This window comes from Scyliorhinus torazame, chromosome 17 (assembly GCF_047496885.1).
Source record: "Scyliorhinus torazame isolate Kashiwa2021f chromosome 17, sScyTor2.1, whole genome shotgun sequence".
Taxonomy (NCBI): domain Eukaryota; kingdom Metazoa; phylum Chordata; class Chondrichthyes; order Carcharhiniformes; family Scyliorhinidae; genus Scyliorhinus; species Scyliorhinus torazame.
The window spans coordinates 150,295,544-150,314,364 of record NC_092723.1 but is presented as its reverse complement, the minus strand read 5'-3'; the positions used below and the strand labels follow the sequence as shown (position 1 = coordinate 150,314,364).

The 18,821-nt window shown below is 46.4% G+C and overlaps 1 long non-coding RNA gene across 1 annotated transcript; it reads right to left on the bottom strand.

Moving 5' to 3' along the window:
• Window positions 1–1,774: 1,774 nt before the first annotated feature.
• LOC140394237 (uncharacterized) lies at window positions 1,775–18,419 on the bottom strand. Its single transcript, XR_011935838.1, has 3 exons — window positions 18,325–18,419; window positions 14,524–14,687; window positions 1,775–5,863 (listed from the first exon to the last, which is right to left on the bottom strand). It is a non-coding gene; the product is annotated as an uncharacterized lncRNA (long non-coding RNA).
• Window positions 18,420–18,821: the final 402 nt, after the last annotated feature.

Sequence of the window (18,821 nt, the reverse complement as noted above, 5' to 3'; positions counted from 1 at the left end):
CTTTCTCGGCCTGGAAAAGATCAAGTTCGCCTTGAGAGGGTCAGTGTCAGGGTTCGCCCAGAGGTGGCAACCATTCATTGACTTCTTTGCGGAGAATTAATCGTCAGCGGGGAGGGGTAAGGGCAGTATAGAGTAGGCGGTTTAATTGGCGGGCCTTGGAGGGACGGATGTCGGCGGTTGCTTTTTGATTACTGTTCTTTGTACTCTATTGTTTTTTGTACTGTGGTTGTTTGTTATGCCAAAAATACCTCATTAAAAATTGTTTGTTAAAAAAAAAAGACAGTGGTGGGGCAGCACGGTGGCACAATGGTTAGCATTGCTGCCTCACGGCACCGAGGTCCCAGGTTCGATCCCGACTCCGGGACACTGTCCGTGTGGAGTTTGCACATTCTCCCCGCGATTGCGTGGGTTTCACCCCCCACAACCCAAAGATGTGCAGGCTAGGTGGATTTATCACGCTAAAATTGCCCCTTAATTGGAAAAAATGAATTGTGTACCCTAAAAAATAAAAAATAAAAATAAAAGACAGTGGCAATACCTCCAGCAGAATGGGCAAAATAAACATGCAATCCTCTCCAACATTAACCTGAATGTTTTTTCTTGGTACAGTGGTGTCAATATTTAGTGTTGTTTGTGCTGCCAGAACAAATGTTGGGAAGTGTCAATACTCTCACGTACACACGCAATTGTACATCCATCAATACTCTTGCAAGAGATTGCTTAATCATTGGAACCTACACTGCACAATCACTGATTTTCTTTACGGTCGGCCTTCTCAGTGAAAGTCATGAGTCTTTCACTTTGTGTCCGATCACTTGGTTCCCTTCTAAATTCCCACAGAAGCCGAATGAGATCAAAAATGACTATCAACTGATTTGTGCATCTAATTCCAAGAGAGGTCCGCAGGGGAAGGAATGGCACATGTAAGTGAGTTGATCTGCTGTGAGGATGTGGTGTCTCAATGCTAGGCCCTCTGTTGACAGAAGGAATTGGAGATGGAGAGATTAGTGAGCAGCTGGCAGCAATTCTGTACATAGACAGTACAATTCTGATATCGGAGGCATCTGCAGATACAATTCTCAGGAAACCCAGTACAATCACACTGTAATCTGAATGATTTACTTTCGCTCGTTGTAATGGATGGCCACATAATAGTTTGAATTTGAAATGCAAGGGGGATTGGCCACACTAGTCAAACCACACTTGTAGCGAATTGGCCATTTTGCATGTATGAGGGAGAATGGAATAAAGGCATTTGAGCAAAGGTACAAGGACTCCCTCTTTCTACCGCTCCTCAGTTGATCATAGCAGGGATTTAACAAAAACGAAGAGTGGTTGTTCCAGTTCAGTTTACTTAACAGTTTACATGCTGATTGCAAAAAAACTCTGTCAGACAGCCTTTCTTGTGTTTAGACACGTAAAAGGTTAGTTTCTGTTGTGCTTAAAACCTAACCAGATAAAGATATCAAAATATTGAAGAGAGTAAACATATTTCCTGACTGTCGCAGCACACACAAACACACACATGCACAAGCATGCAAAATACAAGTTATGAAGGAGAGGAGGTTAACTTTTGGCCAAATTAAGTTTAAATAAAAAAAGACAAGTATATAAAAACTGATTGTGAATCCTTAATGTTGTTGTTTGTGGATGAGGTAGTTCTTGAAGCTGTGGTCCTTTTTCTTTCTCTTGGAATTGCTGCTTTGGAATCTGAAGTCCTTTTTTAGGATGTCTTTGTTTGCTGCTCACAGTAAGATATCAGCAGGCAGTATTCAAGTTATTTAATTTAATTTAATAATTTTTATTGTCACAAGTAGGCTTACATTAACACTGCAATGAAGTTACTGTGAAAAGCCCCTAGACGCCACATTCCGGCGCCTGTTCGGGGAGGCTGGAATGGGAATTGAGCCCGCACTGCTGGCCTGCCTTGGTCTGCTTTAAACGCCAGTGATTTAGCCCTGTGCTAAACCTAGTTGAGAGCGAGAGAGAGAGAGAGTAGATGGAGACAGTATTCGGCTGCTGGCATTTCCTGCTTTCAGATGTTACTTTTTCCAGACTGCCCCAAAAGCAAGTAGGGTGACAGACTCATTAGAGGTAGTGGCGGTGGCCCAGTGGTACACAGGTGATATACAGTATGTGTGCATGAAGTGTCTCCAGGTACAGCTCCTGGAAGCCCAGGTTTTGGAGCTGAAGTGGTGGCTGGGGACACAGTGGAGCATTCACGCGGTTGAGAGTATTGTGGATAGCACTGTATGGGCCCTTCATGTTGATTCAAATTTTTTCTCCTTTCTTCATTTTTGCTGTTATCGTTTTGATATATATCTTTAAGTTGAGCAGTGAAAATGAGGAATTGAAAAGTTACAAAAAAAGGTCACTTTGCTAGCTTTGGACAGCAGCACTCAGACTTTATGGCACCTGAGAGATGTGGTGGGATTCGGTTTGATTAGTTGCTTGGTGGCCAATGAATTGGCCAAAATGGCCGTATTCTGCCCGGTAACAGGTGGTGATTGGATCCTGCCTGAATGGGGTGATTTACAGAGAGACCTAAGGAAAGCAGAGTTTGAATCCTGGCCACTAAAAGGAAAGGATCTTCTCTCTCCCCCCTGTGTTCTCTCCAGAAAATCTTCTGTATTTTTGAAACTGCAGCAACCTGGATGAATCTACAGTTAAAACCTCGAACTGAAAGCAAAGTTTGAAGAGAAGCAAAGTGCTCAAAATAACCATCTGAAACAATGACTCTTATATTTCATGTTTCCTTATTATTTCACCCATGTCTTCCCCTTTGTGTTTGTCTGTCTTGCGTCTGTGTGTGTGTATGGCGGGATGTGGGAATTAGGAATTAGATAATAGTTAATCATATTTGCTGCATATTTCATCGTAGTTTTTGTTGTAAATAAACAGTAATTGTGTCTAATTTACAAACCTGGTGACTGTAATTATTGGGCAGCCAAGGGCCAAAGACTTTGGGTATTTTTAAAAAGAATTATTGGTTGATTCATTTGTGTTGTGACTCCAGGACAAAGGGGGTTGGAGTTTACCGTGTCCTAGCATAAAGTGTGGTAACAAGCACGTATAGAGACATGGTTACACCGCAGGCTAAGATTCCACAGGTATGAAGGGAATGGGTGACCACCAGGCAGAGCAAGAGGGCTAGGCAGGCAGTTCAGGAATTTCCTGTGGTCATTCCTCTGAAGAATAGGTATGCTGCTTTGGATACTGTTGGGGGAATGGCTTTTCAGAACAAGAACCAAATTTGTTGCACCATGGTTGGCTCTGCTGCATAGGGGAGGAGTAACAAATATGGGAATGCATAGTTATAGGAGATTCAATTGTAAGGGGAATAGATAGGTGTTTCTTTGACCACAGACAAGGCAACAGGATGGCATGTTGCCTCCCTGGTGCTAGGGCCAAGGATGTCTTAGAGTGGCTACAGGACATTCTGTAGAGGAGGGTGAACAGCCAGGGGCAGTGGGACACACTGGTACTAATGAGATAGGTAAAAAAAAGGAATGAGGCCCTAAAAGTGAACATAGGGAGTTAGAAATTAAGTTGAATAAAAGGGCCTCAAAGGTTGTGATCTCAGTATTACTACCAGTGCCACATCTACTCAGAGCAGAAATAGCAGGAAGGGCGGCACGGTGGCCGAGTGGTTAGCACTGTTGCTTACGCCGCTGAGGACCCGGGTTCAATCCTGGCCCCGGGTCACTGTCCATGTAGAGTTTGCACATTCTCCCCTTGTCTGCATGAATTTCACCCCCACAACCCAAAGATTTCATAGATTTCATAGAATTTACAGTGCAGAAGGAAGCCATTCGGCCCATCGAGTCTGTACCGGCTCTTGGAAAGAGCACCCTACCCAAGTCCACACCTCCACCCTATCCCCCATAACCCAGTAAGCCCACCTAACACTAAGGGCACAACTAGATTGCCAATTAATGTGCAGGTTAGGTAGATTGGCCACGCTAAATTTCCCCTTAATTGGAAAAAAATTATTGGGTACTCTAGCAGGAAGTATCAGATTAATATGTGGCTGAAAAGATGGTGTGAGAGGGAGGGTTCCAGATTCCTGAAACATTGAGACTGGTTCTGTGGGAAGTGGAACCAGTACAAACTGGACGGGTTACACATTGGCAGGACAGGGACTGATGTCCTAGTGGGATTATTTATTAAAGTGGTTGGGAGGGTTTAAACAAAAATGTCAATGGGGTGGCAAACATTGGCAAGGAGTTAGAGAACGTGAAACACAGACAAGAACAAAAGGCAGAAAGGGGAATAAGGAAAGTGATAGGCAGAGAAATCAAGGGCCAGAATCAAACAGGGCCACAGTGAAAAATAATGGGAACGGGCCAAGCAATGTTAAAAAGACAAACCTTAAGGCTTTGTGCCCTAAAATGTGGCGCAATCACAATAAAGTGGATGAATTGATCACACACACAGATGTAAATGAGTGTGATATAGTCGGGATTATGGAAACGTGGTTGAAGGGTGACCTGCGATGAGAATTCAACATCCAGGAGTATTCAGCATATAGGAAAGTCAGACACAAAGGAAAAGTGATAGGGTTGCATTGCTGGTTAAAGAGGAAAGTAATGATGAAGAATGTTGGCTCAGACAATGTGGAATGTGCATGGGTAGAGCTGAGAACCACCAAGGGGCAAAAAACACTTTTGGGGATTGTATATGGACCCCCAGAATGTATTGGTGATGTTGGGAAAGGCAGTAAATAGGAAATTAAAATCGCATGTGATAAAGAAACATCTGTATTATGGGTGACTTTAGTCTGCATATTTTGGGCAAATCAAATTAGTAACAATACCATAGAGGAGGAATTCTTGGAATGTATAAGGGATGGACTTCTGGACCAATATGTTGAGGAACCATCTATAGAACAATCCTTCCTAGACTGGTTGTTGTGTAATGAGAAAGGAATAATTGGCAATCTAGTTGTGCGATGCCCCTTGTGGGTGAGCAACCATAATATGATACTGTTGCTTCACAGGTCCAAGGTCACAGGATCGATTTCTGGCTTGGATCACTGTCTGTGCGGAGTCTGCACGTTCTCCCCGTGTGTGCGTGGGTTTCCTCCGGGTGCTCCGGTTTCCTCCCACAGTCCAAAGATGTGCAGGTTAGGTGGATTGGCCAGGATAAATTGCCCTTAGTGTCCAGAATGGTTAGGTGGGGTTACTGCTGTACTGGGGTAAGGTGGAGGTGTGGGCTTGAGTAGGGTGCTCTTTCACGAGCCGGGGCAGACTGGCCTCCTTCTGCACTGTGAATTCTATGATTCTATGAATTCTTCATCAAGATGGAAAATGATTCTGAGACTAAGTCTTTAAAACTGAGCTAAGATTCCTTTAAACTCTTTTAACCTGGAAACACAACTTTAGACCTCTGTTAGAATATCCTTGAAGTGCAACACCTGGGCTGCCAGACGCAGTAAATGCTCCTCAGGTACATTGTGCTCTCCCAATTATACAGAAAAACCTCATAGTGAATGAAAAGCACATTTGCAGTTCTGCTATCCTTTATACCTCATTTACCTGTTCAGAACTGTGGCCTTGCACAATCATTAAGGAAGGATGGGATGATGGTAAATCATTGATGATGTGTACTGCCATCTTCCCTTCATTTATATATCACTGCTTTATTTCTGGAAGGCCCCACAAACACTTTATTCAATTGCCATTGGAGATGCCTAATCCAGGACTACTGTGTGGACAGAGACTCAGCAAACAGTGACTCCACGTGCATCACATTTCCATAATGGTTTTCTGGTGGGTGTGATCTAGATTATTCAGGCCATCTTTCTTTATTATGTGAAATAAAACTAGAAAACACTGGAAACACCCAGGAGGTCAAACAGCATCTGTGGAGAGTGTAACATGAAATTAATGATTGTTATTGGAATTCATTTACCGATGTATTCCACAGAATCCCTACAATGCAGAAAGAGCACTCTACCTAGGCCCACTCCCCCACCCTATCCCTTCAACCTCACACGTTGATCGTGGCCAATCCACCTAATCTGCACACCTTTGTACACTAAGGGGGAGGCGGTGGCATAGTGGTATTGTCACTGGACGAGTAATCCAGAGACCCAGGATAATGCTCTGGGGTCCCAGGTTCAAATCCCACCATGGCAGATGGTGAAATTTGCTGCATAAAGTGGACTTTTCTTGGTTTCCCCCGACACCCCTGCACTACATAGTGGGCATGGTGGCACAGTGGTTAGCACTGCAGCCTCACGGCTCCAGGGACCCGGTTCAATACTGGCCTCGGGTGACTGTCGATATAAAGGTTGCACTTTCTCCCCATGTCTGTGTGGGTTTCCTCCGGGTACTCCGGTTTTGGTCCCACAGTTCAAAGATGTGCAGGTTAGGTGGATTGGCCATGCTAAATTGCCCCTGAGTGTCCAACAGGTTAGGCTGGGTTACTGGGATACGAGGCATGGGTGCTCTTTCCAAGGGCTGATGCAAACTTAGTGGGCCAAATGCCCTCCTTCTGCACAGTGGGGATTCTATGATCCTATTCTATGATTCTACATTAAAAAAAGGTTAACTCAATATAAAAAAAAGTTGTATATTCGCAAAATAACTTACTGGGGGTAGAGTTGTTCATGGACAGTAGCACAAAATGGATGATAGCAAACCAACAGTATCTTTTACACACCTGTCAATTCGTTGTCACCTACGAACAATTATACCTTCAATGCCATTAAACGTGCAGCTGCGATTTCCTCTTTTAAGATTTTGCCTAGATTTTCGGTCTTTAACATCTATACAAATCTACCAGACGTAAAACAAAATGTCTTCCGTGATCACAGTAGGGTAGATTTGATCCTCCAGTTGCCCAATTCAATGGCAGCGATTGAACATGGTCGCCTCTGTCTTAGTGTTGTCATCAAAGTCTCGGGAAAAACTACCACAAGTAGGCTTACATTAACATTGCAATTACTGTGAAAAGCCCCGATACCCCAAAGGTCAGGAAAGACAGCCTATCTTGTCTTAGTGGAGACCGAGATCTGGACAGGGCAGGATGGTGGGGGAGAAAGCCATTCCAAGGTCATCTTCCTCCTTAAGGGGTTTCTTGGGCCATTAGTGCTGCATTCCACATGGGATCCAACAGAGTGGCCGTATCTCTGGAGCATTCTGTAGGCACAACAGGGATGGCCAACTATGGCCTTGGCAGAGACAGAGAGCATTGGGCCAATGAGATGGGTGTGGGTTTTATGGATGGACTATGCCTCTTTCACCACTGCTGAGCCCCATTGCAAGAGCGATCGCAGGCACAATTCCAGGCTGTTTGGTCGCTTTTTAACTCTTTGGAATTCTCGGGTTGCATCTCCTTTATTAAACCTCAAATTATTTCTCTCTACTGAGTCCTTTCTTGTAGAACATCTGAAAGTTTCTGTTAATCTCTCTGATGTACTGATAATGCTACTGTGATTCCTTCCTTTGTTATTGAAATCTCCTGTTCATCTGTTAAAACTCCTTCCTAAAAGACCAATAAATCTTCACAAATCTGATCATAATCTTCTGAAAGGTTGAACAGCTGGGAATGTGAAATATTCATGTTGCAATGTGCTGATGCTGCGCGATACAGTGAAATTTGTCAATTTCATTTGTGGGCAGGTTTAAAGGAGCAGTGCATAGGCCAGTGATGAGAAACCACCAACTATATTTACTGTCTTTCCACCTGTGAAGGCAGGGATAGAAATCTAATTAAAAGGTAGTGTTCTGTGACTTTTGGCACAGAAATGATTTAACAGTATTTGCCATCAGAAGCACTTCTATAGAAATATAGAAAATAGGAGCAGGCGTAGGTCATTTGCCCCCTAAATAGTGCATAGACCTATTAGGCAGAGTGGCCGATTCCCGTGCTGTAAAGCTCTATGACCTAAATATTTGGGATGGAGTGGTTTCCCTTCCCTCCATCTGGAGAGTCAGCGGGGGGCACAGTCCCACTGACTCTGAGTGCCTCTCAGCCATTTCAAGCTCAAATGTGTGTTAACTGGTGGCAAACGCGATTCCACCCCTCATTCAGGAGGGAGTCCCACCTTACAGAGCTGCTGGCTTTTCTGATTGGAGATGCACTGGACAGAAGAGGAATTGCTTCAGCATGCCACAGCCTAGGTCCTGGGGCCTGATGGCAAGATAGATTTTGGGGATCCCAGAGTGGGGAGGACAGGGAAGGCCTGGGGGAGCAGGGCGGGGGTTGGAAGTGGGTAATTGGGTTTCAAGGAAAAGGCTTGGGCGAGGAGGGGAATGGAAGTCCAGAGACCATTGGACCTTAAGGGGAGAGGTGCCCAAAGTCATAAGCTCCCCCTTCCCTCCCAAGGCATAAGCTCATTCAGTTTCAGGCTTTCCCGCACCAGTTAAATCCTCCCGCCAGCTGAGAAATTGAGGCGGGGCGGGAAATGGCCCTTAAAGGAGCAAGGGCGGGCAGCCCATCCGAGGCCTTTCCAATCCTTTTTTTTAAATTTAGAGTATCCAATTAATTTTTTCCAATTAAGGGGCAATTTAGCGTGTTCAATCCACCTACCTTGCACATCTTTGGGTTGTGGGGGCGAAACCCACGCAAACACAGACAGTGACCCAGAGCCGGGATCGAACCTGGGACCGCGGTGCCGTGAGACTGCAGTGCTACTGTGTCTGCGTGGGTTTCCTCTGGGTGCTCCGGTTTCCTCCCAGAAGTCCTGAAAGATGTGCTCATTAGATGAATTGGAGATTCTGAATTCTCCCTCAGTGCACCTGAACGGGCGCCGGAGTGTGGCGACTAGGGGATTTTCACAGTAACTTCATTGCAGTACTAATGTAAGCCTACTTGTGACATTAATAAAGATTATTATTATTATTATTAGGGGGATGTGGAAAGGATGTTTCCTCTTGTGGGTGAGTCCAGGACAAGGAGGCATTGTTTTAAAATTAGAGGTCACCCTTATGGGACAGAGGCGAGAAGAAATCTTGGGCATGTTCGAATGGCCTTGTTAAGCCCGACTCGGTGACGTGACGGTGGTTAAATCTCACACGAGGCCTCATGTGAGATTTGCGATGCTCAGAACGCCTCGTGAGATTTAACAAGATCTCACGATATTTAACAAGATCTCACAAGATTTAACAGGATCAAGCGAGATGTCATGACCTGGATCTTGCCCTCGCTGGGCTTTCCTCTAGCATGGGACTGTGCTCTGGATAAATCTATCCAGGAATTCCTCCCCTCCCTTAACGTTTGGTGTGTCATCAGTGTGCACTGCAGTGATTTTAAGTCAGAGCGAGCAAAGGCAGAGACATTTTCTGCTGATGTGGAAATCCAAGACAGTCAGATTGTTCACAACTCCCATCTACTACAGTCCCAGGACATCACCTGCTCTGCCATCCCAAATCATTTTTAATGATAAACCTAATTATGTGAATAAACTTACTGTTTATTCACCCAATTACTATCCTTGGAACTCTTCCATGCTCACCATCACTTTATCAGAATTCTAATTAGCCAGTAATTAAGTAATTTCTGCCATTATAATTTATTTATTTCTACATTTTTAAGATTGTTACTTCACAATCAATGATAACCAATTACAATTAAAATTATGGAGTATATAATAAACTGGTGTTGTTGTGAAGTTTGGGCAAAATGATTTCCGGAGTCTTGGATACAGCGCAATTGTTTATTCTTCCATCATATGGTGGGCAAAAGTTACATTGGAGGAGACTCCGAGGCAGGGCTCTGCTAGTTCACAGATCTGCAAGCATCTTTGTACACTGACAGTCACATATCCAGAACACTGTTTAGATTCCAATGCAATATAGGTTTAAATTATACAGATATCTCTGGTTCCAGGTCGTACATGAGGCAGGGCATCTCCTCGCTTAGGCATTATCTGTCCTCCCCTATCTTCCCGGAGGCCGCACCTAATCTCTGTTTCGATGTCTGCTCCTTCTGTGAAGAGGACAAGGCTCTTCTGGGAAACTCATCTTACAGATATGAGCTTGTTTTGTAGTAAAGGCTCAATGGTACCAAGTTCATTGCCTAGATATACATGCAGCTAGTGGTGTCTTTTATTTTACTGAAGCGAGTCAGTCTCATAATCTGAAGGTCCTGAGTTCAATCCTCAGAGAGGACAAAGCTTTTTTATTTAGAGGGATACGGCACTAGGAAGTGCTGAGGGTTTTGGCCAAGGGCGATATCATGACCGGTACAGGCTTGGAGGGATGAAGGATCTGTTCCTGTTCTTTGTTCTTTTACTCCAATTGCATTAATATTGGTTATAATCCCTTTCAATAAATGCATATTAGTTTCATTAGGCCATTGATAAATGGCATTTAATAAATTCATATTTGTTTAATTAGTTTTTAATTCCTAACTCTGGCTTAATATGTTATGGACTGACATGCCACTTTGTTTGATTTTTTCAGGATTTCTATACCATGGCCTGCTCTACTCCATCATGCTGCTATTAAAATATTTGGGGGCACTCCCATGGCACTCCTTGTTCTCCTGACACTGCTGCTGTCCTGTTTAAATGCTTCAGGCCTTTCCCACAGAGCTCCACACTGCTTCCACCATTAATAAAATTGCATTGATAATAACTTTGGGGTGGTGCATGTTGATGGAAGGATAAGAAGGCGACACATTGCTTGAACAATAAGATCAAAATGAGATCCATGAGAGAATTGCTGAGATTGTCCAGCATTTTCTGTTTTTGTTACAGGAGAGAATTGATCGAAGGGCACAGGTACACAAGCCACTAATGTAGTGGCACTGGTGACTAAGGCCATTAAAAAGGCAAAACAAGCACTTTTCAAAAGAGAGAGAATTGAAAAGCAGAGAAGTTATATTGAACTTGCATCGAACTTCAGTTAAATTACACTTGGAATACTAGCTGAGCACAGATCCGGTATCCCGACTATGTAAAGGATATGCAGGCAATGGACAAGGTGTAAAGGGCTGGAATGTCCGTTTGCGAGACTAAGTGCTGGTGCCGGGACTGAATCGGTGGTATTCTACTTCCCCGATAGCAGCGCCAGTCCCGGAACAATTCAGGGCACGTTAATGGGTTGGCATTGGCGCCACGTGGAACTCGTGCAATTCCAATGCGTGCCGGCGTGTGATATGACGGGGTCAGGATCGGCACTAGAGAGCATGACAAGCAGGAGCTGCATATAAGCACTCCACTCCCCCTCATCCCAGCCAAGAAGCTGCCCATCCCGTTATTGGGTCAGCTGTGGTCAGAGCGTACCAAGGCATGGGACCTGGGGGGACCTGGGGAGGGACCCATATGACCCATGGTGCTAAGTTCACAGTGGGCAGTCAAGGACATGAGCAGCTGCATGGCTACCTTGCAGGCTAGAGTGCCCAGCCACACTGACCCTGCGGCCCATTTTCTGCTCCCCCCCATCCCCAGCTACTCCCCCCGTACCTGGTAGACATCCCCCTCCCCGGCCAGCGGCACAACTGTTTGCACACTATAGCGGTGCCGGATACTTTTTGTTCCCCCTCCCTCTCCCTCAGCAACCACGGCGCCCGGTGCCTGATTTTAAATACCACAAGTGAACCTCGCTGTCAGTAATTCTGCCTGGCAATGTGGGAGGCCTGTAGAATGCAGGGTCAGGCCCATTAATGAAATGCCAACGGTGTTTACAATACAATTTGCATACCCATGCCAGCGTGCAGTGTCGAGGCACCGGGGCATAGCATTCCGTTGGGTGCCCGGTACCTGGCCCGGCCATGGTTTTCGGCTGATACGCTATTCTCCACCTAATCGTGATTCGTGATTCCGGCATCGCTGGATGGAGAATCCCGCCAAAAGTAAATTTACAAAGATGATATATATTGGAGGACATACTTATCAAGAACCGCTGAACTGCGGCTCTTTGCTCCAGAAAAATAAAAGCTCAGGATGACCTGATACAGGTCTTCAATACAACGAAAGGGTTTGATAAAGTAGACGTGGAAAAAATGTACCAACTTGAAGAGTGTTGACAACCAGAGGCCATAATATAAAATAGTCATTAATTAATCTAATAGGGAATTCAGAAGAAACACCAATAGGCAAAGAGTGCTAAGAACGTGGAATGCTCGACCACAGTTTTAAGCGGAGAACAAAGGTGCATTTAAGATTATCATATGAGAGAGAAAGGATTTCCTGAAAGGGTTGGATCACACTGGGTTGGCGGAGGCTTGTGTGAAGCTTAACTTCTGCTGGATCAATGAGGCTGAATGGCCTAGTCTCTATATAAGTCCTGGATGAACTCCTGGAGTCATGTCCTGGGCTAATATGACTAACCTCCAGCAAACACAGCCATTAGGGGATGGTTTAGCATAGTGGGATAAACAGCTGGCTTGTAATGCAGAACAAGGCAAGCAGCGCGGGTTCAATCCCCACACCAGCCTCCCAGAACAGGCGCCGGAATGTGGTGACTAGGGGTTTTTCACAGTAACTTCATTGAAGCCTACTTGTGACAATAAGCGATTAATAATATTATTATTATTATTTTCTTTTGTGGCAGGTGATCATAGTATCACAAATTCAATTGAAACTTGGCTCTTCGGTATATAGACTCCTTGCCTTTACTGAAGCCCCCAGGCTAATTATATATTCCACCACAAACCATCACAATGGCAGTGTAGCCCTGTCTCCAAATCACACTTTTGTCTGTCCCTCCATCCTAGTTCCTCACCTTTTCTTTAAAATCCTCATTCTCTACTCTCCTGCTGTGGCTCATAACTCATTTGGCTATCCATCACCCAAATCTGACTAGACATCAGGTACAATTGGGCCTCACATTGCTCTGTCACAGTTTCAGGATCATCTTTTTTTTTCTATTTTTGTAAATTTAGAGTATCCGATTATTTCTTTCTAATTAAGGGGCAATTTAGCATGGCCAATCCACCTACCCTGCACATCTTGGGGTTGTGGGGGTGAGACCCACGCAGACACGGGGAGAATGTGCAAATTCCGCATGGACAGAGATCCGGGGCTGGGATCAAACCTGGGTCCTCAGCACCCTGAACCAGCAGAGCTAACCACTGTGTCACCGTGCCGCCCTTAGGGTCATCTTATGAGAAACAAGACCTCCAGAATTCTTTATTCCACTACTAAAAGATGACGGTGGGATTGTGTGCTCCCATCAGAGACTGGCACAAAGCCGTTTTGTATCCCATTGATGGGATGCAGATGAAACCCTGAATGCAATTGTCTCCCATTATCCGTGCTGCCAGCGGGATATTGTGCTGATCCGGACACATGTGGTGTGGACATGTCAGGATTCACCTGGAAGAAGCCGTGGGGCAACTTGAGGAGAGTGGAAGATGAAGGCCTCCAGAAACTGTGGGCCCCAGAACACCATGAGCAGCCGTGCGTAGGTGGAGTATCCATCACGTGGATCTTGGTGCTGCTGCAACCTCCAGGAGGTGGTCGGCTGTATGAGGTACTGTCCAGTGATGGTCAGTGCTGGGTGGTGGGGAGTTTAGATGGGGAGGAGAGGAATGAAGATATGGGTTGGGTGTGGAGGCCTAGAGGGGGCTGGGCAAATTAGGGGTGGTTGGGGAAAAGATGAGATGCTGTGGTGGCTCTGGAATGGATCAGGTGGCTTATTGAGCGGGAGGGTGTGAAGGGTTGTGCTGGAGTTTGGACTGGGCAGCGGGTGTGCAGGTGTGAATGGGCATGGGGGGGGGGGGGGGGAGGAGAAGGGAAAGGGAGGTGAACACAGTGTCAACTGAGGAATCCTGGAGGGCAAACTGAGAGAGTTGTCTGATAGGAAGGGATGGTGAGGGTAAAAGTGGGCAGTGGGGGTCAGTAGGGTTGGAAAATAAGTGCCCTGCAATGATGAAGACAGGACCCTATGAGTTGTTGTAGGGGACACAGAAGCAAAACCTAATTCTGGGGGTCAGCAGGTTGAGGGAGGGCATGTCTATTGCAATGGGGGTGGGCTCCTCGGAAGGTACAGGATGTGGACAAAGTGTGATGAGGGAGGCTTGCAGGATCACTTTGGGGACGTCAAAGGTTACACCATGAAGCCTCAATGGCTATGGGGGGGGGGGGGGAGGGTGTGGGTCCCAGGGTAAGCTTGGAAGGTGTTGGATTCTATTGAAAAGTGGCATGCACCATGAATGCTTGCAACTATCAAGAGCCTTTGTGGGGATCACGAGAAGCTGCGTGTAAGTTGGGTCAATGGGGGTGGGTGGAGATGCAGGTCAATGTAATTCGACAACTGAGGAGGAACCCCAGTACTGACACAGTAATGAGCATGTGAAGGCTCAGCATACGCGGGAGCCTTCTTGCACATAGTCCTGGCGAAGGGTCCTTGCCTCCCTGCGCATGCATGTTTCCGGGGGACAGAGACCCAGTTTGGGGTCCCTGAAGATGGGGGTGAGGGGGAGAGGAGCGGTTGATGGAGTGAGGAATGAACAGGCTCAATGACTATGAATGGCAATTAAACCACATCAGACCTCACTAAATTACAGTCATAGAGCACCCGCACAACAACATGTGAAATCATAACTTCTTAGTCTTTCAATCCCTACCACATCTTCTAGGTGCTCCCCCAACATCTGCAGCAGGGGTGGAGGCAGCCTAGAGCCCAGTTATCTCTGTCTTTTTGGATGACCTTGGCGGGCGTCCTCTGGTGACCTGAGGCCTGGAAAACCTCGGCTTACTTCTTCTGGCCTTCCCCTCTTCCTGCTGTCACCTGTAAGTGAGAAAAGAGGGAGCAAGTGACTGCATGAGCCGCCTCCAGCATGGAAACCATGCTTGGCCCTGAGGTTTCTATATGACAATGTTATGCATGGTCCATACTGGATGGAGGTCACCCACCCACCTCTCCATCTGCACAGGCTCGGTCTAGTTTCTCTCCTGCCAGCTGGGCTGCCCGCTCCTCAAACTCTGGAAAGTTCCTCCATTCAGGCTGGCCCTTCCCATTTATCTTTTCTCTGGGCTTGAGAGAAATTGGGTTTCATGTATCTGCCTCATATTTCCAGTCTTGCAAGTCACCAACTGGATTGTGTGCCATGTGTGTGGTGCACTGCAGATTGTCCACAAGAGTACTGGGGCAGCAACCTCCAGAGGGGTGAGCCCAATCAGATAGAAGGGTAAAGCTCACAGGGGCATGTGGTGCTTGCTGATGCCCTTAACATCTAACGCCCCTCCCCACCCCCGCATCCTCCCAACCATGCCACCCAACCCAGACAGTATTTGAGCTCACTGCGTGAAAGGGGAAGGGACCCACAGTGCCCTCTCCACCTGCAGACTAGATGAACTGAAGCGGAGCTATGAGGCATCACCTTATCACATTGAATTGCTATTTTATATATGGACTGTACAGGTGGTGCCCTTGCCACTGAGGCACAAGTCCCCTCTACTAATCAATGGGGAACAGCTGAGCACCGAGCGGTGAGGATGAGGTCATTCATTCATTTCTGGCACAGCAGGGCAGTACTCGGGTGGAGACTGTGGGCATTGACCACTCTGGTGACTTCTTCCCATGCAGGATTGGTCACACAGCTTGGCACGCTCCTTCCATCCTGGCCTCCATTGCATTGAGCAGCAAATCGAGGGAAGCGCAGCTGAATCTGGGAGTCAGTGCTCCTGGGAATCACTGGGCCATCTCCTCCTTCCACGGTAGGTTCACAACAAAGAAACTGGTTGCCAGGCACCTTTTAAACATGGCACCTGAATCTGATGGAGGGGTGCAGGTCGTCCAATCCAGCCCGCCACAAAATACGTAGGGAAGCCCATGACTGCATAATTAATGAGCCCTGCATCGTACGATTCAGCGCGAGTTCCCACCAGGTTTTGTGGCGGGAAACACTGCTGGTTTCCCCCCGCGCCACGGGATTTAGGCCTGGAATGGAAAATGCTGGCCCACATGTTCTGCGCAGAATGAGAGGATTAATACAACTGGCTGAACTGAGTCCTTGTTGAAATTGAGAATAGTTTTAAAATTGTCAAGGTGGGTTAGTGGCCGTAATTCTTGAGGTAAGTGTAATTGCTGATAAGGCAGGATCTACAACGTAAACAAGGGAAGCCGTATGTGTTTTATTGACACAAATGGAAAGTGAGAATTTGATTTCTGACTGGATTGATACGTATAATTTAATTCAACTCGCACAACATGAAAGCAATTCAGCAGCAGTGAAAGGAGCTTGGTTTCTGCCAGTCATTAGCATTCCTGTTCCCCACTGTACCCATGGTGCGATATGGTTCTGCTTCACATTACAGGTGCAGAGCTTTTTTGTGCGCCTGTGAGAGATTTCCAGAGATTTTTCTTTTTAAATTATATATCAATCTATGGACAATCCGCAGCAACTTGCACAGAGTCATGTTAAAATAATGAAATCCCCCTCCACTTGCCAAATTGTTAAGCCACTCAGGAGACAAACGAGAAACAACTACTGCACAGCCAGTTCAGCGAGGAACATGAGGGCTTAGCCTGTCAGGCTGTCGAGTCTGGCTGCGTGTTTCACTTTCTCGCTGGTAAAATGATGCAACTCTTTCACCAAGGTGGTTCAGTCAGCAGGAAAGATAGAAACCGTGTAAGTACAAAGCTACTTATGAAACCAGCTCTAAGCTACTCATTTATCAGCTCTGAGCCAGACTGCAAATGGGTGGTCGGTGATAAATAACTTTGGGCAATTTTACTCTCACCCTTGTCCCGTTCACACTGTGAGAAAGGGCAGCGGAGATATCAAAATTGGGGTTCTTGGTTTACATGTCTGCCGATCAATGTTGCTGAGTACACTGATGGTTTTTCTGGGTCTGGGAAGTTGTTGATTAGGTCTTCGTTCTTTCCAGTTAGACTAAATGGAACCTCTAAAGGATATTGAGGCAGATCTTGGTGGGCAGCACGGTAGCACAAGTGGCTTCACAGCGCCAGGGTCCAGGTTCGATACCCCGCTGGGTTACTGTCTATGTGGAGTCTGCACGTTCTCCCCGTGTTTGCGTGGGTTTCCTCCCACAGTCCAAAGACGTGCAGATTAGGTAGATTGGCCATGCTAAATTGCCCTTAGTGTCCCAAAAGGTTAGGAGGTGTTATTGGGATAGGGTGGAAGTGACGGCTTAAGTGGGTCGGTACGGACTCGATGGGCCGAATCGCCTCCTTCTGCAATGTGTGTTCTATGTTCGATCTTCCCTGTTTATAACATCATCAGAATAGTTTGGCGGGAATGACAAGTTTCTATTTAGGGCAGAGAGGTTTATGTATTCCAGAGGGCAGTGACTAGGCATTTTCTGGGGGCAATGCCAGGGCACAGTGTCAGGGGCAGTGCCAGGATACTGCCCAGGCATGACCCTCTTCCCCCCTGAGGAATGGACTCACCTGAACACCTCCGGGTGGGTGGGTGGGGGGGGGTCTGCTCACCAGGTGCATGCTGTAGAATTCTCAGCATCTGGTTCCCAGGCTCGATTCCCGGCTTGGGTCACTGTCTGTGCGGAGTCTGCTCGTTCTCCCCATGTCTTTATGGGTTTCCTCCGGGTGCTCCGGTTTCCTCCCACAAATCCCAAAAGACATGCTTGTTAGGTGAATTGGACATTCTGAATTCTCCCCCCTGTACCTGAACAGGCGCCGCAATGTGGCAATGAGGATTTTTCTTAATTGCAGTGCTAATGTAAGTCTACTTATGACAACAATAAATGTTATTATTATTATTAGGGGACCTGTTGTGATTCCCATCGGGATTCCAGTTTCAGCATTGGCGTGGGAGGGGACAATCAGAATGGGAAATCTCATCAGCGTAAACCGCATTTTGGGACTCATGTGGGCTTTCCCACACCTGCTGCCAATCCCACTCCCGGAAATGGGAACAAAAAATCCCCCCCCCTTCCTACGGGGAAGTGACTAATTGAACAAATCCACATTAATGCGTTGAATGTAAAATATTAACATCATTCAGAACAAATGATTAATTTGTTCCTCCAGATTAAAAGGGCGGCTTCTTATAAAATTACTGAGCTTTGTTTTTATTTCTTTAAATTGTTTTGTATCGGTAAGAAGCTGTGAGATTTTGAGGTTTGCCATCTACCAGGTGACGTACAACATAGAGGTAGTTTAAATGGTGAGAAAATCAGAGGCGCTGAGCCCTCCCAACCAGTACTCCCTGGAAATGCTGCTCTTTGCCAGGAACATCTGATCAATGAATCAGCCCTTTTTATATCTGCTTTGTACTAATGAAATTCCCACAGAGTTGTTTATGGGTCATCTGGAGTGCAGCTCTGATGTTTAGGCAGATTTCATTCTAAATGTGTCCATTGTGCACAGTGACGCCCATAACTTCCCACTGCGGACGAAAGACATATGCTGCCGACTATAGAAGTTTTCTTTCCCTTCTTACCTCCGTGGAGAAATCCCGATGGAACTCCCCAGTGGAGCAGCAGCCTTCGGCCTCTGGCGGGGCAGTCTTCGCGGGCCCCAGTGCGGCAGGGGAGGAGAGCAGCCCCGCCCCTTTATGACGGGGCCAGATTGGGAACGTCCATTGAGGGCATGCTGTGAAAGAGCAGTTTTAAAGTGAAGCCAGAGACAACCAAAGGATTCCCTGCGGTTAGAACAAAGAAACGTACAGCACAGGAACAGGCCCTTCGGCCCTCCAAACCATGCTGCCCGACTAAACTAAAATCTTCTACACTTCCTGGGTCCATATCCCTCTATTCCCATCCTATTCATGTATTTGTCAAGATGCCCCTTCAATGTCACTATAGTCCCTGTTTCCACCACCTCCTCCGGCAGCGAGTTCCAGGCACCCACTACCCTCTGTGTAAAAAACTTGCCTAGTACATCTCCTCTAAACCTTGCCCGTCGCACATTAAACCTATGGCCCCTAGTAATTGACCC